General features: G+C 35.6%; 2 protein-coding genes across 8 annotated transcripts in view; one reads left to right on the top strand and one right to left on the bottom strand.

Moving 5' to 3' along the window:
* The window catches only part of PPA2 (inorganic pyrophosphatase 2), a 320000-nt gene that overhangs the window by 215812 nt on the left and 81920 nt on the right, over positions 1–22268 (top strand). The gene's annotated exons all lie outside the window — the stretch shown is intronic.
* TET2 (tet methylcytosine dioxygenase 2) overlaps positions 1–22268 on the bottom strand; it is a 136087-nt gene that overhangs the window by 47133 nt on the left and 66686 nt on the right. Inside the window, exon 1 of one of the 7 annotated variants that reach the window (XM_007106505.4) lies at positions 10274–10290. The exons of the other annotated variants lie outside the window; for them this stretch is intronic. The gene's annotated coding sequence lies outside the window, so the exon portion shown is untranslated. Of the gene's footprint in view, positions 1–10273; positions 10291–22268 lie in introns of those variants that run through there. 7 annotated transcript variants of the gene reach the window in all.

The following is a 22268-nucleotide window of genomic DNA, read 5'->3' as shown; positions in this document are numbered from 1 at the left end:
TCCTACACTGTTGGTGGGAATGTAAATTGGTATAGCCACTATGGAGAACAGTATGGAGGGTCCTTAAAAAACTAAAGATAGAACTACCACATGATACAGCAGTCCCACTCCTGGGCATATATCCAGAGAAAACTCTAATTCGAAAAGATACGTGCACCCCAATGTTAATAGCAGCACTATTTACAATAGCCAAGACATGGAAGCAACCGTTGACAGATGAATGGATAAAGAAGATGTGGTACATATATACAATGGAATACTACTCAGGCATTAAAAAAGAATGAAATAATGTCAGCAACATGGATGGGACCTAGAGATTATCATATGCTAAGTGAAGTAAGTCAGACAGAGGAAGACAAATATCATATGGTGTTACTTATATATGGAATCTTAAAAAATGATACAAATGAACTTATTTACAAAACAGAAATAGGCTCACAAACTTATGGCTACCAAAGGGAATAGCAGGGGGGTGGGGGTGGAAGGGTTGGGTAGGGGAGATTGGGATGTACACACTACTATATATAAAATAGGTAAACAATGACCTAACGTATAGTTCGAGGAACTAGACTCACTATCCTAGAATAATCTATAGTGGAAAAGCATCTGAAAAAGAATATATATATGTGTGTGTATATGTGTGTATAACTTAATCACTTTGCTGTACACTTGACACTAACACAACACTGTAAAATAACTATACTTCAATTTAAAAAATTAAGTAAGAATCATAGACATAAGCTTAGATAATGCTTTATAGACTAGGTCAATTAGCTTTCTAAACACTACAGCAAAAAATGCTTCCCTTTAGCAACTGTAAAATTGATTTACACATATACCAAACAAAATGTATTTACGTGTACATTATGTTGTTATATATTATATAAAACTTGTAGTCTCTGTATACAATATATATTGTCCTACTTAATTTTTTAGATAAAAATATTTATATATAAAGTATTTAACACATTACTCTCTATTACAATCCATACCACATAATTTGGACATTCTTCAAAGTGTCAAGGGCAGAATTACAATGGATGGAGTTTCCAAATCTTTTTTTTTTTTTTTTGCAAATCTTTTATGAGCATAATAGCTTCTAAGAAGAATGAAGGTGACTTAAATTTTTTTCAATATGGAGTTTTAAACACAATAGCCATTTTTAAACACTAATTCTATTATTACAACTATTCTGTCCATGACAGCAATTCCTTTACCGAATACAACCATCAGATGTAAAAAGTTTAATGGTTAACTTTTTCAGGGAGGACAGGAAAATTGTATATTATCTTTCCATTTTTGGATGAGGATAACTTGTTATTTGAGGATTATTTGTTATTGGTCTATGAATCTAATTCAGAATATTTAAACCAATAAAGTGCCATTTTAGAGGGAGAAAAAAGAAATATTTTCTTTGACTTCAGTATGGCCAAACCACACTTTTTGTGTATACACCCCAGAATATTACACAATCTAGTAACCTTCTTGAAACAGCACTCTTATAATCACTTAGTGCTTTTATACTGATATTGGAAGCATTATTTATTTTTCATGAAAAAAGAAAGAAATGAGACCTGTTCATTTTGATCACTGTAGAAATACTGAAAAAGCTTTCATGCTATAATTTTTAGTGTATATAAATATACAGAGTTTTTTCAAGCTTACCAAAGTCAATAATTTATATATAAGACAAAAAAATCTTCCAAGATAATTTTTTATAGATATCTACCTGCTAATCTGTGAAAATAGAGTTAACAGGTTATTTTTACAAATTGAGGGGAATAGGGAAACTTTTTCCATAGTTTAACTAAGTTTCTTTTTTTTTTTTGAATGAACGTAAATTTTTGCTATAGAGATATTTTTGTGTGGCATTCCTTTTGCTCCTCAGAGACTAAGAACAGAAATAGTTTTTATTCATTCATATCTGCTCTTTTACATGACTGATATCAGAAATATTTTGAATTCTCATAATTGATTTGAGATTCAAATGAAATATCCTTCATTTTTTCCTACACTAGAGAACATAATTAATACGATGTATAGTACTAATCGGGATACTATTCCATTGTGAAACTGAATGTTCAATTTTTTTTAAATTGGAGTATAATTACTTTAGAATGTTGTGTTAGTTTCTGCTGTACCACAAAGTGATTCAGCTGTATGTATACATATATCCCCTCCCTCCTGGACCTCCCTCCCCCCACTTCCCATCCATCTAGGTTATCACACAGCACCGAGCTGAGCTCCCTGTGCATACAGCAGGTTCCCACTAGCTACCTATTTTACACATGGTAGGGTATGTCAATCCTAATCTCCCAATTCATCCTACCCTCCCCTTCCCCACCATGTCCACATGTCAGTTCTCTATGTCTGCGTCTCTATTCCTGCCTTGCAAACAGGTTCATCTGTAGCATTTTTCTAGATTCCACATATATGCACTGATGTACGATATTTGTTTTTCTCTTTGTTACTTCACTCTGCATGACAGACTCCAGGTCCATCCACATCTCTACAAATGACCCAATTTCCTTCCTTTTAATGGCTGAGTAATATTGCATTGTATATATGTACCATACCTTCTTTATCCATTCATCTGTCGTTGGACATTTAGGTTGTTTTCAACCTGGCTACTGTAAATAGTGCTGCAGTGAACATTGTGGTACATGTGTCATTTTGAATTATGGTTTTCTCAGGGTATATGCCCAGTAGTGGGATTGCTGGGTCATATGGTAATTCTATTTTTAGTGTTTTAAGGAACCTCCTTACTGTTAACAGTATTCAAATGTTTTTAAAGTAATGCCAGCTCTTGGAGGTTTGTATATGATAATTTACACCAAATAAAATTGTAATATAGTTAATGCCAAATAAATTTATATCTATAAGAATCAGGAGAGAGAATTTTCATTTTAGAACAAGACTCAATTTTTACAGTAGGGACAATGACTCACCTACAAGGACATTGGCCAATCAAAACTAAGGCACTAATATTTTCTTAAAACTGTTATGAAGTTTATATGCAAGGGCATAGGCAGAAGAGCCTTTGGTAAACCTGGAAAGGATGATTGGTTAAGCTTACCCAGTGATGTTTTTCATGGTGTCAACACTTGATGTTATAGCATTTAGTTACAGTTTTAAAATGAACAGCAAGCTTTTAACATATTCCTTAAGAGATGTTCTTACAGATGATGGCTGATTTCAAGCTACCAACCACCAGCTCACAAAATACCTGAAAACTTCACAATCTGCTCTTGCAAACTGTTAAGAGCTGGTTCTAGGTACACTACTGTTAGGGCTACCAAAATATTAACAAATCATATTTCTTTCTTTTCTTCTTTTTTGGAAATAGAATGAAAGTTCCCCAGGAACAAATACATGCCATATTATTTGGGTAGTCTTCCTTGTTTCCAGAATAGTAGTGGACAAAGCGCTCTTGCCCATAGAATTACTGAACAGCATTTTAAACTTTTGGCAGGCTAAGAAATTTTAAAATTACTTATTCAAAATGAGTGATAAATGTGAAGTTCATGGTTGTAACAATGTACAAAACATTTTAGAGCATAAGAAAGAATCTAGTTTTACTCTCTCATTTTACAGATGTAAAAACTGAGCAATTTGCTCAAGTTAGGCATCAAAATAATTGCTCCCACAGGGTCTAGACTGGCAGCTCCATAGAAGCTCTTCCTGCCACATAATATTAAGAAAAATGCGTAATTCAAGGAGTAGGTTTTATTTTGTTAATAAATTCACACTTTGCTAACATTTTAGTTTTTTTCAGGCTTAGGATAAAAAAATATTCTTTTTACATATATGTAGGACTGTAATGATTAGCATGTATTTCATCAAGGTATTGTTTCTTTGTGTGAATTGGAATAGAACAAAAAAGAAGATGTAAACATTTAGTACGTGGAATTTGAAGTTGCCACAGAGTTATTCTGATCCCTTCTTTGCTACCTTTCTAATTTATTACCTTGATTACCTTTTTAATTGACGCTGGGATGCTGATGATTTTTCTCTAAAATATCCGAGCACAATTTATAAATTTTCCCTCGTAATGTCATTGAGAGAACTGGAGCTCAACTTGCATTAGTTCATTTGTGTATTCAGTCTACTAGCATCAGTTGAATCCCCACTCAGTGCAAGTGCTTTGGGGCGGAGCAAAGACAAAGAGGCACAGGTTCTGCACTGCCCCGGACTGTGGTTACGGTGACACATTGTGACTGTTCAAGTGCCACAGGAGTACAGGAGAGGGGAAAAGCACTTCCAGCTGTCAGGGTCTGCATGACATCAACCCAAATTTCTCTCATGAAATTTAACTTCATTTCCCTCTTACCATAATAAGAGAGAAATACATGTTTCACTAAGTTTTAAAAGAATGACAATGAGTGTTCGCCAAACGTATCTATCAACATCAGTGAGGCAGAAGAACTAGTGTCCTAAGTAGAATGCATATATATCAGTAGCTACCAGGTACAGAGGAGACTATGTAAAAAACTCAATGCGTTTTTTAAAAAACTAATAATGTTCAATAAATGACTTATGGAAACTTTTCTGGCTATTGAATCCTTAATTTAGGAAAAGACATGGCATATATTCATCTGCTTTAACTGCTCTGTTATCTTCCCTAATCAAAATGTAATAAGTAACTCATTACTTAAATTGTATACACACACACACACATGCACAGTTTTTGATTATGCGGTAAAGCCTTAAGTTTCTTTATAGGTTTACCAAAAAGGCTTAAACTTAAACTTTAAGAATGTGACTTAAACTTTAAGAATGGACTAAATATAACACTCAAATTCTAAAACCAGCTTTGGCATTTTGTCAAAGCCTAAAGAGGCAGTTTTAGAAATTATTTACCTAAATGACAGATGTTAATTAAATCACAGTTCAAAATGTCATAATTTAGATCTTACTAGTCATATTATTTATGTTTCTCCCTTTATTCTAACAGTCTAATATACCCCATGAAGTATGGCCTTCTAAGGAACCAAAAAGAGTAGCTTTGTCTGCGATAAATACCACCAATTTTTTTTTTTTTCTGGAAATTCTAAAGGTCAAATTATAACCAGGTAATAGAAATGTGCAAGAATACGTTACGGTCACTCTATTTCAGCTAATGCTCCAGAATAATTTTTCATAAGCTATTAGGGAGAGGTAGAGAAAGAAATATATTGAGTTAGAGCTTGAGAACTTTAAGTAAAAATGCCAAATATAGGGCTTCCCTGGTGGCGCAGTGGTTGCGCGTCCGCCTGCCGATGCAGGGGAACCGGGTTCGCGCCCCGGTCTGGGAAGATCCCACGTGCCGCGGAGCGGCTGGGCCCGTGAGCCGTGGCCGCCGAGCCTGCGCGTCCGGAGCCTGTGCCCCGCAACGGGAGAGGCCGCAACAGAGGGAGGCCCGCATACCACCAAAAAAAAAAAAAAAAAAAAAAAAAAAGCCAAATATGTCAACCTGCATCCTCAATGTCAGAGGTACACGTTTATGAAGTCTGTTTATCTCAGTTGAAAATACTAGCCTTTTGACTAGTAGCTAACATTTTGGTTTCCTAAGACCAAAACAGGTTTTAGCCACAGCAGTTTTCCTTTGGTATTTGATTTTGTTCCTTCTCCCGCCTCTCTGACAATAATTTATTATGAATTCAAGTCACATCGACAGCATCTGTGAAACAATTACTGCATCTAGGACTGACTCTGCAGTCTAATCCATCATAATTATGACAGGCCTCTTTGAAGATGCTATGATGCATGACTTAAAAATAGCACATTAGTGTGCAAATGGATCAGCATCTCATTTCACCAATATGCATTTAGGGTTATAATTTAGCTCAACACCATTTGACTCCTTTTGAATCACTTGAGAATGGTGGCTGCATCTCTCACCACATAAAGCTGTAGAGGATGCTCAAAATTTGTGAAGAGGGCTTTTACTTTTTGGTTTATTGATTTTGTTGGTGGCACTAAGAGAAAAAAAATACACAACATTTAAATCTCATGTCAGCTTTTTCCAAGGAGACAAGAGTCAATTTCTAGATCTGTATAGCTGCCGTAAGGCAATAATTTTTTTATAAAAAATCTTTGACTGGATGCTCTAATATTCAAAGTATATAAAATACTCTGCCATCATCAGATCAGTCCTGTTTACTGATACATGCACACTGCTGGGGATAAATTCTTAAGACCAGTTACTTGCGAGGACTGTATCTACTCAAGTCTCAACATCAACCTTAGGAGATTACTATATATGTCTCTATCACCTCCATGACAGGCTTTGCCCCTATTGTAATTTTGGTGTTAGGAATTAATTAGCTCCTGACATGGAAAACATTGAGTAAAGATGATATATTTGACTACACTTCCTGCGTAGATGACACTATTTTCCAAAACTATTATAGATTCTTCCTACCAAAATGGGAGATAATTTGTGTCAAATACACATTTATTTCAAGATATGTGTAGGACAATGGGCCTGTTTTGTCTATTGAATGTCCCTGTGGGTAGTGCTCTAAAATCCCGACAAATTTCAATACTTATCTTCTGCATCTGTCAAATTCCCTCCACTTAGTTTGACTTTCTTTCTTAATAGATAATATTAGTATGGTTAAGTCCCACTCTGGAAGTAAGCAAAGTGTTTTTTATAGGGCATAACTTATGAAGTTAAAAATTATTTAATTTAATATTAACATTAGTTTAATATTAGAGCTAAAATTTTTAAGGAAAACAATCTATCCAAAACATATTTTCAACAGCTAACTTTATGTATCCAAACTACATGTTAAGCATGGAACATAATGCATTATGTATGCATTAAATATGGAGAATATAAGGTGAATTAATATTTTTACTGCAAAACTGACTTTTCCATTTCTCATCTTGTAAGAGCTTTCAATTTTATTATTAAGAAATCTCTTAAGATGTACTTATCTTGGAAGAAAAAAAGACCAGTGAACACACAAGCATGTCAAAATCTCAAAGAAATTCTTGCATTTCCAGAAGTGCATTAATAAGTAGCTACACACACGACAAGCACCTGCTTTGCTCCTGCTGTGTGTTACACATGGTTATAGGAAAGACCTTGTCCGGTTTTTCATAATCCTCAGTAGAAACTATATAATTCCAATGTTTGAAGTTTTAAAATGTTTCTTATCTTAAAATAACATTATAGACACAATTTAATAACATATAGATTATTTAAGGGAGGAAAGTCAGGAGAAATGTCACTGAAGATTAGAGAAGAGGCGTACAGACAGAAGTCTGCATGTAAGATGTGGACAACTGACAGTTTAGAAATAAATCTGCTTACAGTTTGCAACTCTAGTCAACTAGTTTCCCAACTGGTAAGATGGGCATGCTCTTTGGTCAGTTTTCAATTATCCACGTATCTGTTAATCCTGGGATTGTTTCTCTAACTGGGCTTATTCCTGGTCTCTAACTCTCACCAAACTAATATGTGCTGAGGGAAAAGATCATCAAACATAATTATAAATATCCTTTGTCACAAGCATTATTTGTTTCTCATAAATTATAAAAGTTATTCACATTTTTCAGTTTCAGTCCACTCATAATTAGAATGGTTAATTGTGAGCTGGTTATTCTTACTAGGACACTGGTGTACTCTTATTAGAATACACTCTGTACAATGCTTGACATTTTCAATTTAAAAAATGTATTACAGAAACTGTAGTTGTGTTTGATCCTGCTGATATCCTATCTGAGAATCTGTTCAGTGGACAAGCATACCCCAGCACAAAGAGGCTGTAGGGTGGACTCTCTGTAGGCAAAGCTGAAGTGGGTGTGGTGATAGAAGACACAAAGAGAAGACAGACTTCCCGGTCAGGGAGCAATGCAGTAAGAGCCCCTGCAGGCCCCTCTGAAGAACCCATGTGTGCCAAGAGAGAGCCAGTACTTTGATGCCTGCCCCATAGAGGGCATCCAATGGCTAGTCAACGTCAACCACCAAAGTAGCAACATTCAAAGTCCTGCAGCCTTGTTCAGGTGAATAAAGAACCTTAAGCTTTTTTCATCCTTCCTCCTTGTGGCTGGTGTTTAAAAGAGAGGGGGCAGGGGCAGAGATATTCAGAGTGAGACTCTCCAAGTGTTGGAGCCAGAGGTTAAGACTGTGTTGGGGGAAGAAGAAGAGTATTGAATCAGGCTTCACTGGGGACTTTTAAGATGAATAGGGCTGAGTTTCAAAGACTAGAATAAAACTGTTCTAATTACCAGAAAATGCTGTAAAAAGTACAGAGTCTACTCAAGAAGACACCATAGGTATAGTAGGGCAGGAAGGACAATATCATAGTATGTTTGCGTAAATTACAGGGAAAAATGCTTTCATTTTTATACCCTGGAGTATGATTTTTCCAATAAAACCGTCCCATAAATCCAACAAAACAATTTCTAGTAATATAAAAAACTTTATGTAATTTCTGACAGGGTTCATAATCATGCAATGTTTTACTATAATGACAGAGGCAGAGGCATAAAAATAAAATGTCGATGTATTCATTCTTTTATTCAATAAATATTTATTGAACATATCCTATGCCTATGTGCTAGGCACTGTTGTAGCCAGTAGCAGTACATCACTGAGCAAAAGAAACAGACAGCCCTGCCCTCTTGGATTTGATACTCTACTGGGGAGAGAAACAATAAACATAATAAGGAATAAACTGTATGGTACAGTAAGAAGATGTTGAGTGCTAAAGGAAAAATAAAGAAATAATAGGGCAGGGGATGGGGGATCAGGAGTACCAGGGAGGGTCTGCAGGTTGCTGTATTAAATACTACAGTCAGAGCAAGTCTCATTGAGACAGTGAGATCTGAACATAGTCTTGGAGCCAAATTATATAAGAAACATCCAATTCACCAAGATGATCTTAACTAATCAATGTGTGAAACTGTATTATTGTATACACTAGCCCGTGTCTTGAGCCCTAAAATCAAGAATGGAAAAAGAAACAAAACTACCAAGATGTACAAGATGACTATATTAGAGTCTCCTAAGTTGTCACAACCCCAGGGGACTTTAAAGTATTATTGTGAAACAAATTAATAACATACCTAACATTTATAGAAAAACTTCATACTAGGGATCTTTGCAACACAGGTATTTTGGCATTTGTGCACTGTGTTGTATTCATGAAATCTGCTCCTTCACAAAGGTGTTTTGTTCCCTAACAGTGCCTCAGAAGGCATGCCATCTGCATTTCTGAATTTTATACAACTTTGAACAGCTCCATCCTCATAGCAATCTAGTCCTAATCTGCTACAGTTACTATGACAACCTAGTCATTTGTTTTCTTTCTATTTTGAAACAATCAGTGATTATTTTGGTTCAGTTAACTTGTAGGGGGTTACAAAGTTATACTTGAGGGTAAAATGAATATTCTACAAAAAGATTATTAACGGAGATGCTATTAAACCCATTACCCATCAATGGGCTATCGATTTAAGATACTTCAATAGTCCTAAAGAAAACCGCCAACATTATTTCATAATATAAGTAAAATAATTTTTGTCCATCCAAGGAAAAAAAAAAGTAAAAGAGATTTTCTAGTGGGTAAAGCATTAGGAAAATGAGAAACATCAACTATTTGATGTTATTTTAAAAGATTATATTTTAAAAGATTATATAACCATGTGTTCACCAGAAACATGTTCCCATATGTTAAGAAGGTTACTCTCATCTTCTTTGATCTTCTGTGTTCTGTTAGAAGATCTGATGAACACTTTATAATGCCCAAAATTATAGTGTACATTTTAACTGGTATCAAAATAGAAATAAAAACACTATAAATGTTTTTCCTCAAAAAGGTTCTTACTTCTGGAAACACAATCTAAGGGATCCAAAAGTAGTATTAAATATAGTCTCTATCATTAAGAATTTTTAATTACTAAATTGGCTGGAGAAAACTTACACATACAAGACCAGCTATTCAGATCTAGTCCTGGATATAGATTTTTGAGCAAGTCACAACCTCTGTGCATCACAGTTAAAGAAAAAACAAAACCAAAACCAAAAACAACCTCAATTATAATCTGAGGAAAATGAACATGATTATGTCTAAGATCTTTCTGAGTGCTAAAATGATACGATTCTCTAAAATTGGCAATGATAAATATCTACTGGTGTCTCACTGAAATAAGTCATCACAAAGACTACTCTTGGCCTGGAAAGTATACTTTTCAACTCATTTTACCAATAAGTAAGTAGAAGCTAAAGAGAGCAAAGGAGCCTGGAATAGCTAATACAGGGCAGATGGTATGAAACACAGACCTGTCAACCTCTGAGCCAAAGTGTGGCTAGATGGGGGTGGTAGTCCAGGGCAGAGAAGCAGGTTTAGCATCCTTATGGTTATATAAGCACTCCATATACTGGGAAGAGAAAGTCTGGATTGGCCAATATGAGTACAGTCACCAGGCGAGCAAATTCTTCTAAAGGCAATGATGGCTAGGCTTTCTTCATTGAGGTCTAGACAAAAAAATATTCCTTAAACTCTCCAAGTCCAAGAAACACTGGGCACCCTGAATGCAAATATCAATACTTTGGACAATGCACGTAAATAATATTTTGATCACTAGAAATGTGAATTTCTGATTATGAATTGAGAAATACATAAATTTGTTTAAACATCAACCTCATGTGCATTTGATTAAAACAAATCACTTTCCCGCAATCCAATCAACTCTGAGAGAAAGATAAAATTGGTTTTCTGGATTTTCAAATTAAGGAGCAGAATCTGGGCAGTGGTGTCCATCCCAAAATGATACCTTCTTCACATCTCTATCAAGTCTCTCTATAAATGCATTGCTAAATACGCTAGAGATTAGTCTGTACATATAGGTGGAAGAAAACAAATAAACAACCACATTATAGGAACCAGGTCACATCATATGTGATATATAAAGCACTAGTTCTATTGGCTATTAATATGTATTTTTTTAAAAGGAAAGACCAGGCTGAGAGAGAATAAGTAAGGAAAAACTGGGTTACAAATAAATTTCAAACTTTAATGAAAGCCCTCAAAGCCTTTAATATGATTCTGGGATCCCTAAAAAGGCGATGTGTGTGTATGGCATTTCCCAGACATACCTTGAGTACAGAATCACAGTTTACAGAGTAACCTGCGAAACCAACATCCCATGGAATAGCACACACTGGAAAACCCTAATTCAGATATATATGATGATTTTATGCAGTTTCAATAGGTACAAGGATCTTGAGGCATTGATGAGAACTTGTGGTCTAGCAGAATATATATTCATATCCACAACTTAGGTGTAAAGAGCTCTGAGTCCATCTCTGAAAGCCAAAGACATGCACATATGCAAGTCTTGCTTTAACTTCAAATTAAACATGTAAAAACTATTTTCCCTGTCTAATTTCTTCCAATAACATTACCATTCTAATATTTAAACTCTTCCTTAGAAAGGGCTCTTGGCTTTAGCTCAAAATCTCTTCTGTCCTGATGAAAATATTCAGAAATGGCTAGAAAATCTCAAAACAAAATGTTTGGAAACAGTGACCCAAAACTCTGTAACTCATGGTAACAAATCTTTCTTGGTAATTTTAAGAGTAGCAGTCATTTAATTAATGCCCAAAGTGATTTACATCATATATACATATTTTAAGAGACAAATACTTGGTTTTAAGATTAAATCTTATAAACATAGCCTTTGTGATGTCTGTGTTCCCACCTGCCACATCAAGAAAGCCACTCCTAATTGTCCATCACATAAAAATGTAATGGAAGCATGCAGACTGACATAAGTTTAAATAATAGAAATAAAATCAGATTAGAGTTGAGAAACTACAGTAATATAAAGAATCCAATTAAGAGTAATATTGAATAAAATAGGAATAGGAAACTTAGCTTTTCATATTATCTTCTAAACATCAAAAGTGCCAATATGCTCATATATTAAAGAGAAATAATTCTCCCATCAAAGATTTCTTCAGCCTTGAAATGAACAATTAAACTTTTGATAACATGACCACAAAACTCCTGTTTCTTTCTAAATGCTTCCAAATATGCTGTGTATTAGACAGAGTACAGTCTTTAGCACTAGTGTTAAATACAGTATAAAGCAACCTTGAAGCATAATTTTAAAAATAAAGACAAACAGGAAAATTCAGATTCCCGGCAGAAATTTTACTTATATTAAACTATCCTACTTTGCTCTAATACTCAGAAATCGCTAATTTTTTTGTGTGAGAGCTAAATAGACCATTTAAGTTATGTCTATAAAGTTAAGAGAAAGGTTGCTCTCAGGGTGTAATGTAGCATTGCACTGATGTAAATCTTCACAGGGCATGTGGGAAAGATAAGAAAAAAAAATTAAAAAAAAAAAAGGATTGTAAAACTCACTAAATCTAAACATTGAGAAAAACTAAAAATATACTTCCACTATGTCGGTATCAAAAATGCTATCTGAATTCAAAATGAGACCTAATTACCTACAAAGTAATTTCCATACAACCAGAGCATTATTTAGGGGATATCACAAATTCACATGTCACACCAAAGGATGCATTAAAGGTTGATTTGGCTAATGATTTGCCCAATAAACGTAGTTTTATCTGTTATCATGACTGTACCTAAATCTGCTAAAAGATGAATTAGCTTTTTGTTTGAAAATAATTTCATATTAATAGATCAGTGAATAATCCAAGTCCATGGCATGTTCATAGAACAAAAATAGAATTTTCTAGAGAAAAAATCTAATAGAAAATACCATACATTTTCTGTCTTAACTTGTATCAAACTGTCATGCTTATACTTCAATTATATTTGAATATGGTATATGCAATATAAATCTGAAGCAATGTACATTTAAAATGTCACCAACCCTCTAAAAGTTGTAGCTTTTCCTTGTTCCCTTTCCATCTTTCAGTGGGAATAAGCACTCTGACTTTGTCATCTTATAAACATGGTACCATAAGTCTACCAGTTAAAATACACACTGAATTAGCATGAAGAAAAAGAACTTCTCAGATTAATTTATAAAGGTTACAGAATTGTAGTAACCAGAAGTACCAACATTTCCGTGAGAATTATAGAGAAATAAACACATTTGAAACATCCATTTGTTTTAGTCTTTGGTTTTAAAAATACTGATTGCCACTCTACTTGTCCTCTTTCATCTCCCGCAGAAACTCTAACCAAACTCCAAGTCCACTAATTCTTATATTCAAAGTGTGGAAATGTTTTACACAGTCTTCTAAACCCATGGTTAGCAATAAGATCATAAAATACTCTGAAGCAAAATTAATTTTATTTGAGGGGACAACAATGAGTAGAAAGAAACAATGGTTAGTCTCCTAATGGGAAAATTACTTTAGTCACACATGGAGAAAACAAAACTCTGAATTGTCAGACTTCTCTATTCAAAGGTATTGACTTACAGTTAAAATGTTCCTCAGGCCATCCATTTATGGCACTGCATAAAAATTCTACACCGTTCTGCTGAAAGAGGTTATGGGTTAGAATCCCAGAACTGAGTTGGCATTCTGGTCCCCTTTCAGTTTCTTACAATTCAAGGCAAACTCTTTCCCATGTTTAAATGTTCTCTTTGTGGCAAGAGGCAGCATGAAGAGATGGTGAAATCATTGCAGCCAAGAAAAAAAGAAAACTGGCTGATCTCATCTTAACTGCCATTAATGCTTTGAGATGATGCTTAAAATGGCATTATTGAAGCAATGCTGGGAAAATGTTGTATTCCTTTCTGTTTCTTCATTCATATTACTTTCAAAACTCTAAATCTTTCCTCAGAACCCACTCTGGCATTTCCACCTTTGGAAGACTGCCACAGAGCTACCAATTAAAGATTTTAAGCACCTCCAAGCTAATTTAAACTTTAAATAATTGAAATTAAAATATGCTGCATAAGAATTCAGGCTTTTTGGTAATAAATATAAGTCAAGAGTCACGAAGTTTAAAAAGCTCTTTCATTAATTTTCTTGAACATATATTTCATGATCTGGCAAGTGACCACAAGATGTTACTATAGAGAGGAACTGAAATAACCCATTCTTTTCCGTTTAAATGCTACTTACTTGAAGAATATTAGACTTTATTAAAAGGTCTCGTGGCATTTTCTATAAAAGTAAGCATTTTATCTATGTTACTATACATGACAAACTTTTACGGTATACTTTTTGACACATACTTTCAAATTTGTAGTTCAACTCACCATTTATTGAGCCTGTGAGCTGAGTACGTGCTAGGTGCCATGAGAAACAAAATGATCGGTGATAGTGTTCTCAGGGAGCTTATACCTAATTTAGAGGTGGATCATAGAGTTATAAGAAGATACATGCAGGAGTTCCCCAGCAGTCCAATGGTTAGGACTTGGCACTTTCACTGCCAGGGGCCTGGGTTCAATCCCTCACCAGGGAACTAAGATCCTGCAAGCCACATGGCACGGCCAAAAAATAAATAAATAAAAAAGAAGATAAATGTCATCAGGTTCATACGAACATGGAACTATGGAACATACATCAAAATGGAGATGATTTTCATAGAGGCCCTAAAGAATTTTTAGGCTTTCTTCAGTTGCAGTGAAAGAAGCGCATCCCTAGGTGGAGGGAAATGCTTAAGAAAATTTCTAGAAAGAAGACTTGAAACAGAGGTCTTAAAATAACAAGAAATCTATTTGGTCAAGCAAAGGTATATGCAAAACCTTAAAATGAGAAGGGTATAGACGTGATAGTAATTAGGGTGTCATTTTGAGTAAGGCTACTTGTGATTATCACTATAAGCTTTGATGCACAATCACTCAACTTGATTAAAATTGGCTAAAAAATTTAGTATGCTTCTTCTGACTTTACTTCTTCTGAGTATACCTGAAGAGCTGAGAATCTCCCTAAATTCTACCTTTATAACCTTATGATAGCCAAGTAAGTATACCGTCAAATTTCAGCATAGATAATGAATTCTAGTACTAAAAATAGTCACTGTAGGCTATTTCATACTTCAGCTGTACATTTCCATCTCAGAAGAAGGGTTGAGAAGTTGAGTCAAGAATTAAGCTCAGGGCTTCCCTGGTGGCGCAGTGGTTGAGAGTCCGCCAGCTGATGCAGGGGACACGGGTTCGTGTCCCGGTCCGGGAAGATCCCACATGTCGAGAAGCGGCTAGGCCCATGAACCATGGCCACTGAGCCTGCGCATCCGGAGCCTGCGCTCCGCAACGGGAGAGGCCACAACAGTGAGAGGCCCGCGTACCGCAAAAAAATAAAATAAAATAAAATAAAAGAATTAGGCTCAGACTTGATGCAGTTAAAAAGAAAACAGAGAAGCAGATGCATTTGCAAAATAAAACTTCCATGGAGTCTTTTGGTGGGGGAAGGGTGGGGTGGAGAATGAATGCATTTTTTTTTAAATAATGGAAAGTTAAAAAATTGAGACTAATAACACGGATTCAACTTTCAATGTATTTAAGCTGAAAAGAACAGCACTAGAAAATACAGACAGCCTTCACAACTTCAGTTTCCAAAATTTGTGGTACCTTAACTTTCATTTACTGTGCACAAAGTGAATAATTTGACTCTAGCTTAAAATATAGGTATGCAAACTAAACTCAAAGCAGAAGGAAGGAAATAATAAAGATTAGAGAGGAAGTAAATAAAATAGAGAACTGGAAAACAATAGAAAAGATTTACAAAACTAAGAGTTGGTTCTTTGAAAAGATAAACAAAATTGACAAACTTTTAGCTAGACTAACCATGAAAAAAGAGAGAGGACTCAAATTTTAAAAAGAGGAGACATTACAACTGATACTGCCGAAATACAAAGGATCATAAGATACTACTATGAACAACTATACACCAACAAACTTGGACACCCTAAAATAAATGTATAAATTCCTAGAAACATACAAACTACCAAGATTGAATCATGAAAGAATAGAACATCTGAACAGAACAATAATGAGTAAGGAGATTAAATCAATAATCAAAAACTAAATCAATAATCAAAAACCTCCCAATAAAGAAAGGCCCAGGACAAGATGGCTTCACTGGTATATTTTAATAAACATTTAAAGAAAAAGTAATGCCAATCCTTCTCTAACTTTTCCAGAGAACAGAAGAGAAGGGAACACTCCCAAATGAGGCTAGCATTATTACCCTGATACCAAAACCAGATAAGGGTACTACAAGAAAACTATAGGCCAATATCCCTAATGAATACAGATGCAAAAACTCTCAACAAAATACCAGCAAATTGAATTCAACAACACATTAAAAGAATCATACACTATGATCAAGTGGATTCATCTCTGAAATGCAAGGACAGTTCAACATACCCAAATCAATAAATGTGACACATCACATTAATAGGATGAAAGATAAAAATCATATTATCATCTCAATAGATGCAGAAATAGCATTTGACAAAATTCAACATTCATGATTAAAAAAAAAAAAGACTCTCAACAAACTAAGAATAGAGTGAATGTACCTCAACATAATAAAGACCATATATGACAAGCCCACAGCTAATATCATACTCAATGGTAAAAGGTTGAAAACTTTTTCTCTATGATCAGGAACAAGACACGGTGCCTACTCTCACCACCCCTATTCAACATAGTACTGGAAGTCCTAGCTAGAAGAGTCAGGCAAGAAAAAGAGATAAAAGGCATCAGAACCAGAAAGAAAGAAGTAAAATTTCTCTATTGGCAGATAACATGATTTCGTATATAGAAAATCTTAAAGACTCCACCAAAAAACAGCCCTGGGCTTCCCCGGTGGCACAGTGGTTGAGAGTCCACCTGCTGATGCAGGGGACGCGGGTTCATGCCCCAGTCTGGGAAGATCCCACATGCCGCGGAGCGGCTAGGCCCGTGAGCCATGGCCGCTGAGCCTGCGCATCCGGAGCCCGTACCCCGCAACAGGAGAGGCCACAACAGTGAGAGGCCCGCGTACCACAAAACAACAACAACAACAACAACAAAACAGCCCTAATCAACAACTTCAGTGAAGCTGCAGGATACAAACTTAACATACAAAAACCAGTAGTGTTTCTACACACTAGCAATGAATTAGCTGAAAAGAAATAAAGAAATTGATTCCATTCACAACAGCATCAAAAACAATAAAATACTCAGGACTAAATTTTACCAAGGAGATGAACAATTGCTACACTGAAAACTACAAAATATTGACTAAAGAAACCAAAGAAGACACAAAAAAATGGAAAGGTATCCCATGTTCATGGAATGGGAGAATTAAATATTGTTAAAATGCCCATACTCCCTGAAGTCATCTATAAATTCAATGCAATCTCTATTAAAATTCCAATGGCATTTTTTTCAGAAGAAAAAAAAATCTAAAATTTATATGGAACCATAAAAGTCCCCAAATATCCGAAGCAATTCTGAGAAAAAAGAACAAATTGGGAGGCAGCACACAGCCTGATTTCAAGCAATATTAAAAAGCTATAGTAATCCATGCCAGTATGGTACTGGCATTAAAAACAAACACATAGACCAATGGAACAGAATCAACAGCCCAGAAGTAAACTGATGCATATATGGTCAACGAACATTTGACAAGGAAGCCAAGAATACTCAATGGAGAAAAGACAGTTTCTTCAATATATGGTGCTGGGAAACTGAATATTCACATGCAAAAGAATAAAACTAGATTCTTAACTTATACCATTCACAAAAATTAATTCAAAATGGATTAAAGACTTATGTTTAAGACCTGAAACAATAAAACTCCTAGAAGAAAGCATAGGAAAAGAAGCTCCTTGACACAGGTCTTGCTAATGATTTTTTGGATATAACACCTAAAGCACAAGCAACAAAATAAAAAATAAACAAGTGGGTCTACATTAAACTAAAATGTTTCTGCACAGCAAAAGAAACAATCAACAAAATGTAAAGACAACATATGGAATGTGAAAATAATATTTGCAAATCAAATAACTGAAACTAGGTTAACATCCAATGTATATAAAGAATTTATACAACTCAGTAGCAAAAACCTCAAATAATCCAATTTAAAAATGGACAAAGGACCTGAACAGACAATTTTCCCAAGAAGATATAGGAATGGCCAACAGGTACATCAAAGGTGCTCAATATCACTAATCATTAGGGAAATGCAAATTAAAACCACAATGAGATATCACCTCATGACTTTTAGAATAGCTATCATCAACAGGACAAGAGATAACAAATTCTGGTGAGGATGTGGAGAAAAGGGAACACTTGTACACTGTTCTTAGGATTGTAAGTTGGTGCAGCAACTATGGAAAACAGTATGGAGGATCCTCAAAAAATTAAAAATAGAACTAACATGTGATCCAGAAATTCCACTTCTGGGTTTATATCCAAAGAAAATAAAAGCACTATGTTGAAGAAGAATCTGTACCCAATGTTCATAGCAGCATTATTTACATTAGCCAAGACATGGAAATAACCTAAGTGTCACTTAATGAATGAACAGATAAAGAAATGTGAGAAATGTAAGGTAAAGAAATGTGTGTGTGTGTATATATATATATATACACACACACACACACACACACACACACAGACACACATACATACCTATATATGAATATTATTCGGCCATACAGAAGAAGGAAAGCCCACATGTGCAACAACATGGATGGATCTTGAGGGTATTATGCTAAATGACATAAGTCAGACAGAGAAGGACAAATTCCATATGATCTCAATTATATGGAATCTTAAACCAAGACAAGCCCTAACCCCTACTTATGGAGAATAGACTGGTGGTTGCCAGAGGCAGGGGTGGGGATGGCAAAATGGGTGAGGGTGGTCAAAAGGTACAAACTTACAGTTATAAAATAAGTAAGCCACAGGAATATAATGTATTGCATGGTGACTACAGTTAACAGTACTGCACTGTATATTTGAAAGTTGCTAAGAGAATAGATCTTAAAAGTTCTCATCACAAGACAAAAATATTTTTAACTATATGAGGTGATGGATATTAACTGAACTAAACGTGGTGATCATTTTGCAATAAATACATATATCAAATCATTATGTTGTGTACATTAAATTTATACAATGTTGTGTGCCAGTTATATCTCAAAACTGGAAAAATAAAAAACAAAATACAGAGGGGGGTGTGTGTGTGTGTGTGTATGTATACCTACAAATACAGGCACACATACATAAACAATCCACTATAAAATTCTAAGTTGCCAATCTTTAGAACTAATTGATTTTGAATACACAAGAAAAATAATTCAACACTTGAAACTATCATAAGCTTATTCATTTAATAGTGTTTTGTGATTAAGTATAACCTTTGGAAAGTCTGCTGTTCCTCTCAATCTGAGAGGGGCTTCAAGTGAACTGTACAGGTCATTTTTCAAAACAGAACAGTAGGGAATAAAGAAGAGGTTCTCTTCATTATGAGTAAACTGGACTTGTTAACCCTCTGACAAGATAGAAACTGCATGGTTCAAACATTTAAATTTTCTCCTATTTGGGGGACAGAAAAAGTGCTAAAATGAGAATAGTTAATTTTTTCCTCAGCCTCAATTTCTCTTGAGGCTATAATGGGAATAATCAAAGTTAAGAGTATCTGTCTTCACTGCCACCTACTTGTTCACACCTTATTCCATCACTGGCATACTGCTATTTGCAGGGTAGCTATGAGGTACCTGTAGAGAATCTCAATGACATAAGTTGGAATAAAAAAGTAGACTTTGCAGTCAGGTAGATCTACATTTAAATCTTCATTCTTCCACTTACTGTGTGATTCTGATGGAGCCTTTGTTTTTTAATCTAGTGACAACACTAACACTAAAAGGGTTACTATTAAGTGAGATAGATATATGAAAGACTAATGGGATGACTTTCTGTTCCCCACCAAGGCATGTATATTCTGCTTCTCTGCCTTTGTGCCTCCATTACCTCCTTCTTACAAAATTTCCCTACCTATCTGCCAAGGTTCAATAAAAATTCACTTCCTCTATACAGCTTTTCCTGTTCCCTTCCAGCCAGAAGAGCTGCCCTTTTCTGAACTCTCTTTCCCTGAGACCTGTATTAGGATACTCTCACTTCAGTGACATCTTGCCTTAGTCACTGTCTATCTCTCATTGCTCCTTCTCACTGTCCTATCAAGCTCTTCTTCCTCTGCTTATTGCTTAAATGCTGGTGTCCTTGGAATTCTAGTCTAGAACTTCTTCAACATTCATTCATATATTTATTCATTCTATTTAACAGGTAGTTATATTCAAGGTATTGCTCTGAGTTCTAGGGATGTAAGGATGAACAAGATAGTCTAGATTCCTCATTAGTGAAGTTTATTTAGACAAGTAAACAAAACAATTTCAGATTGCTAAATGCTAGGAAGGAAATAAATCTGAATGATGGGATAGAGAGGGATTAAAATGGAACTATTTAATAGAGAAGTTAGGGAAAGACTCTGATTTGTTGACATCTATCTAAGCTGAATGAAAAAGCCAGTGGTAGGAAAAGTTGGAGGAAGAATGTTCCAGTCAGAAGGAACAGAAAGTACAAAAGCACTGAAGCATAAATGAGCTTGGCTTATCTGAGGAACAGAGAATCTGGTCTGGTTGGTTCTAAGTAAGAGAGAGAAAGAGAGAGAGAAAGGGGGGGGGGGAGGGAAGGAGGGGGGAGGGAGGGAGAGAGAGAGAGAGAGAGAGGTTTTAAGATGAGCTAGAGGTATGTAAAGGCCAGGTAGGGGTGAGGCACTTAGATTACTATTTAAATCCAATGGGAAGCCATCTGAGCATTATATGAAGAATGGTTGCATACTCTGATTTGGACTTTTAAAAGATCACTCTGGTAGTTTGTGGAGAATGAATTGAAGGCATTAAGAGTAGATGCATCAAGCTGGGAGAATGCAGTAATCTGAGAGAAAGGATATGATATCCTGGACTAGGGTGACAGCAGTGGAAATACAGAGAAGTGAATGGATTCGGGATGCATTTTGGAGGCAGAAATGAAACTACCTGGTGATGGATTAGATGTGAGGGAATGAATAAAAGGGAAGAAGAAACCAGGATATGCCTAGAGTGTTATTCTGAGCCACAAGGTTGATGATGGTGCCATTTGCTGAGACAGGGGTGAATGGGAGTAACAAGACTGATGGGAAAATTATGAGTTTGGTCTTGAACAAGCATGCATATTATCATTCAAATGGGTATACTAGGCAGGCAGTTGGGTACAAAAGTCAAGAACTAAGTAAGAGGTCTAAGCTGGAGTTAACTTTGTGCTGTGTCAGCCTATCAGTGGTATTTAAAGCCATAGGATTCCATGAGATTATCTTGAGAGTACAGTTAGAGAAGGTGGCCTAAGATGGGGGCTGAGAAATCTTTAGAATTTAGAGATCCCAACGAGGAAGAAAAGACAGCAAGATGACCCAAGAGATGGCCAGAAAGATAGTGACATAACCATTTCCTGAGTGACCTATTTAACTCCCATTCTCTCAAGTTGCAGATCGATCTCAGATCTCTACTTCTAGTCCTCAGCAGAGCTGCTAATTTAAATTTGCAATTGTCTCCTAGTCATCTACATACTCCAAACCGAATACATTGTCGTTTGCTCCAAATTTGTCCTCTCTTTTGTGTATTCCCTATCAGAGTGAGTGGTAATATCATCTACGCAGTTATTTAAGAAGAAACCCTGATGTTTAATTCTTTCTTTCCTTTTACAAACATCCCAACAAATACGAAGTATTATTGTCTCTACCTTCTCATTGTCCCTGGAATCCATAAATTATCCACATCCTCATTCTTACTATCATGGTTCTTACTGTCACCATCTCATTCCTGGATTACTACAACAGGCCATTAAGTGGCCTTCTTGCCTCTGGTCTTCCCCTTTTGCCTATTCTCTACACTAAAGCCCAATGCTGAACACCATTGATTCTCCACTTACTCCCATCCTTCAGTAGATCCTCTTAGCCTTGATACTCCTTAATCCCCTTAATATGACCCTAAAGCTATCAGGATCTGGCTGTGACCTCTCTCTAAACTTTTCTCTCATGGCCATTTGCCCCAGCCTCTTATTGATGTATTTATAATTTATAGTTCCTTTAACCCAGCAGATTCTCTCTGGCCCCTGTGCCTTTGCACATGTGGTCTTGTCCTTCTCATTGTAACAAATCTTCCCCATCTCCTTCTTCTAAACCCTTCCCATTCTGAACAAATTAATTCTCATTTATTCCATTTAGATATTAGTGTAGACAGTACTTCCTCTAGGAAACTAAATGACTTTCTAAGGGAGTGTTAGATGCGCTCCAGGATGTTCCA

Source organism: Physeter macrocephalus, chromosome 7 (assembly GCF_002837175.3).
Source record: "Physeter macrocephalus isolate SW-GA chromosome 7, ASM283717v5, whole genome shotgun sequence".
Taxonomy (NCBI): Eukaryota; Metazoa; Chordata; class Mammalia; order Artiodactyla; family Physeteridae; genus Physeter; species Physeter macrocephalus.
This window is presented reverse-complemented; position numbering and strand designations above follow the sequence as displayed.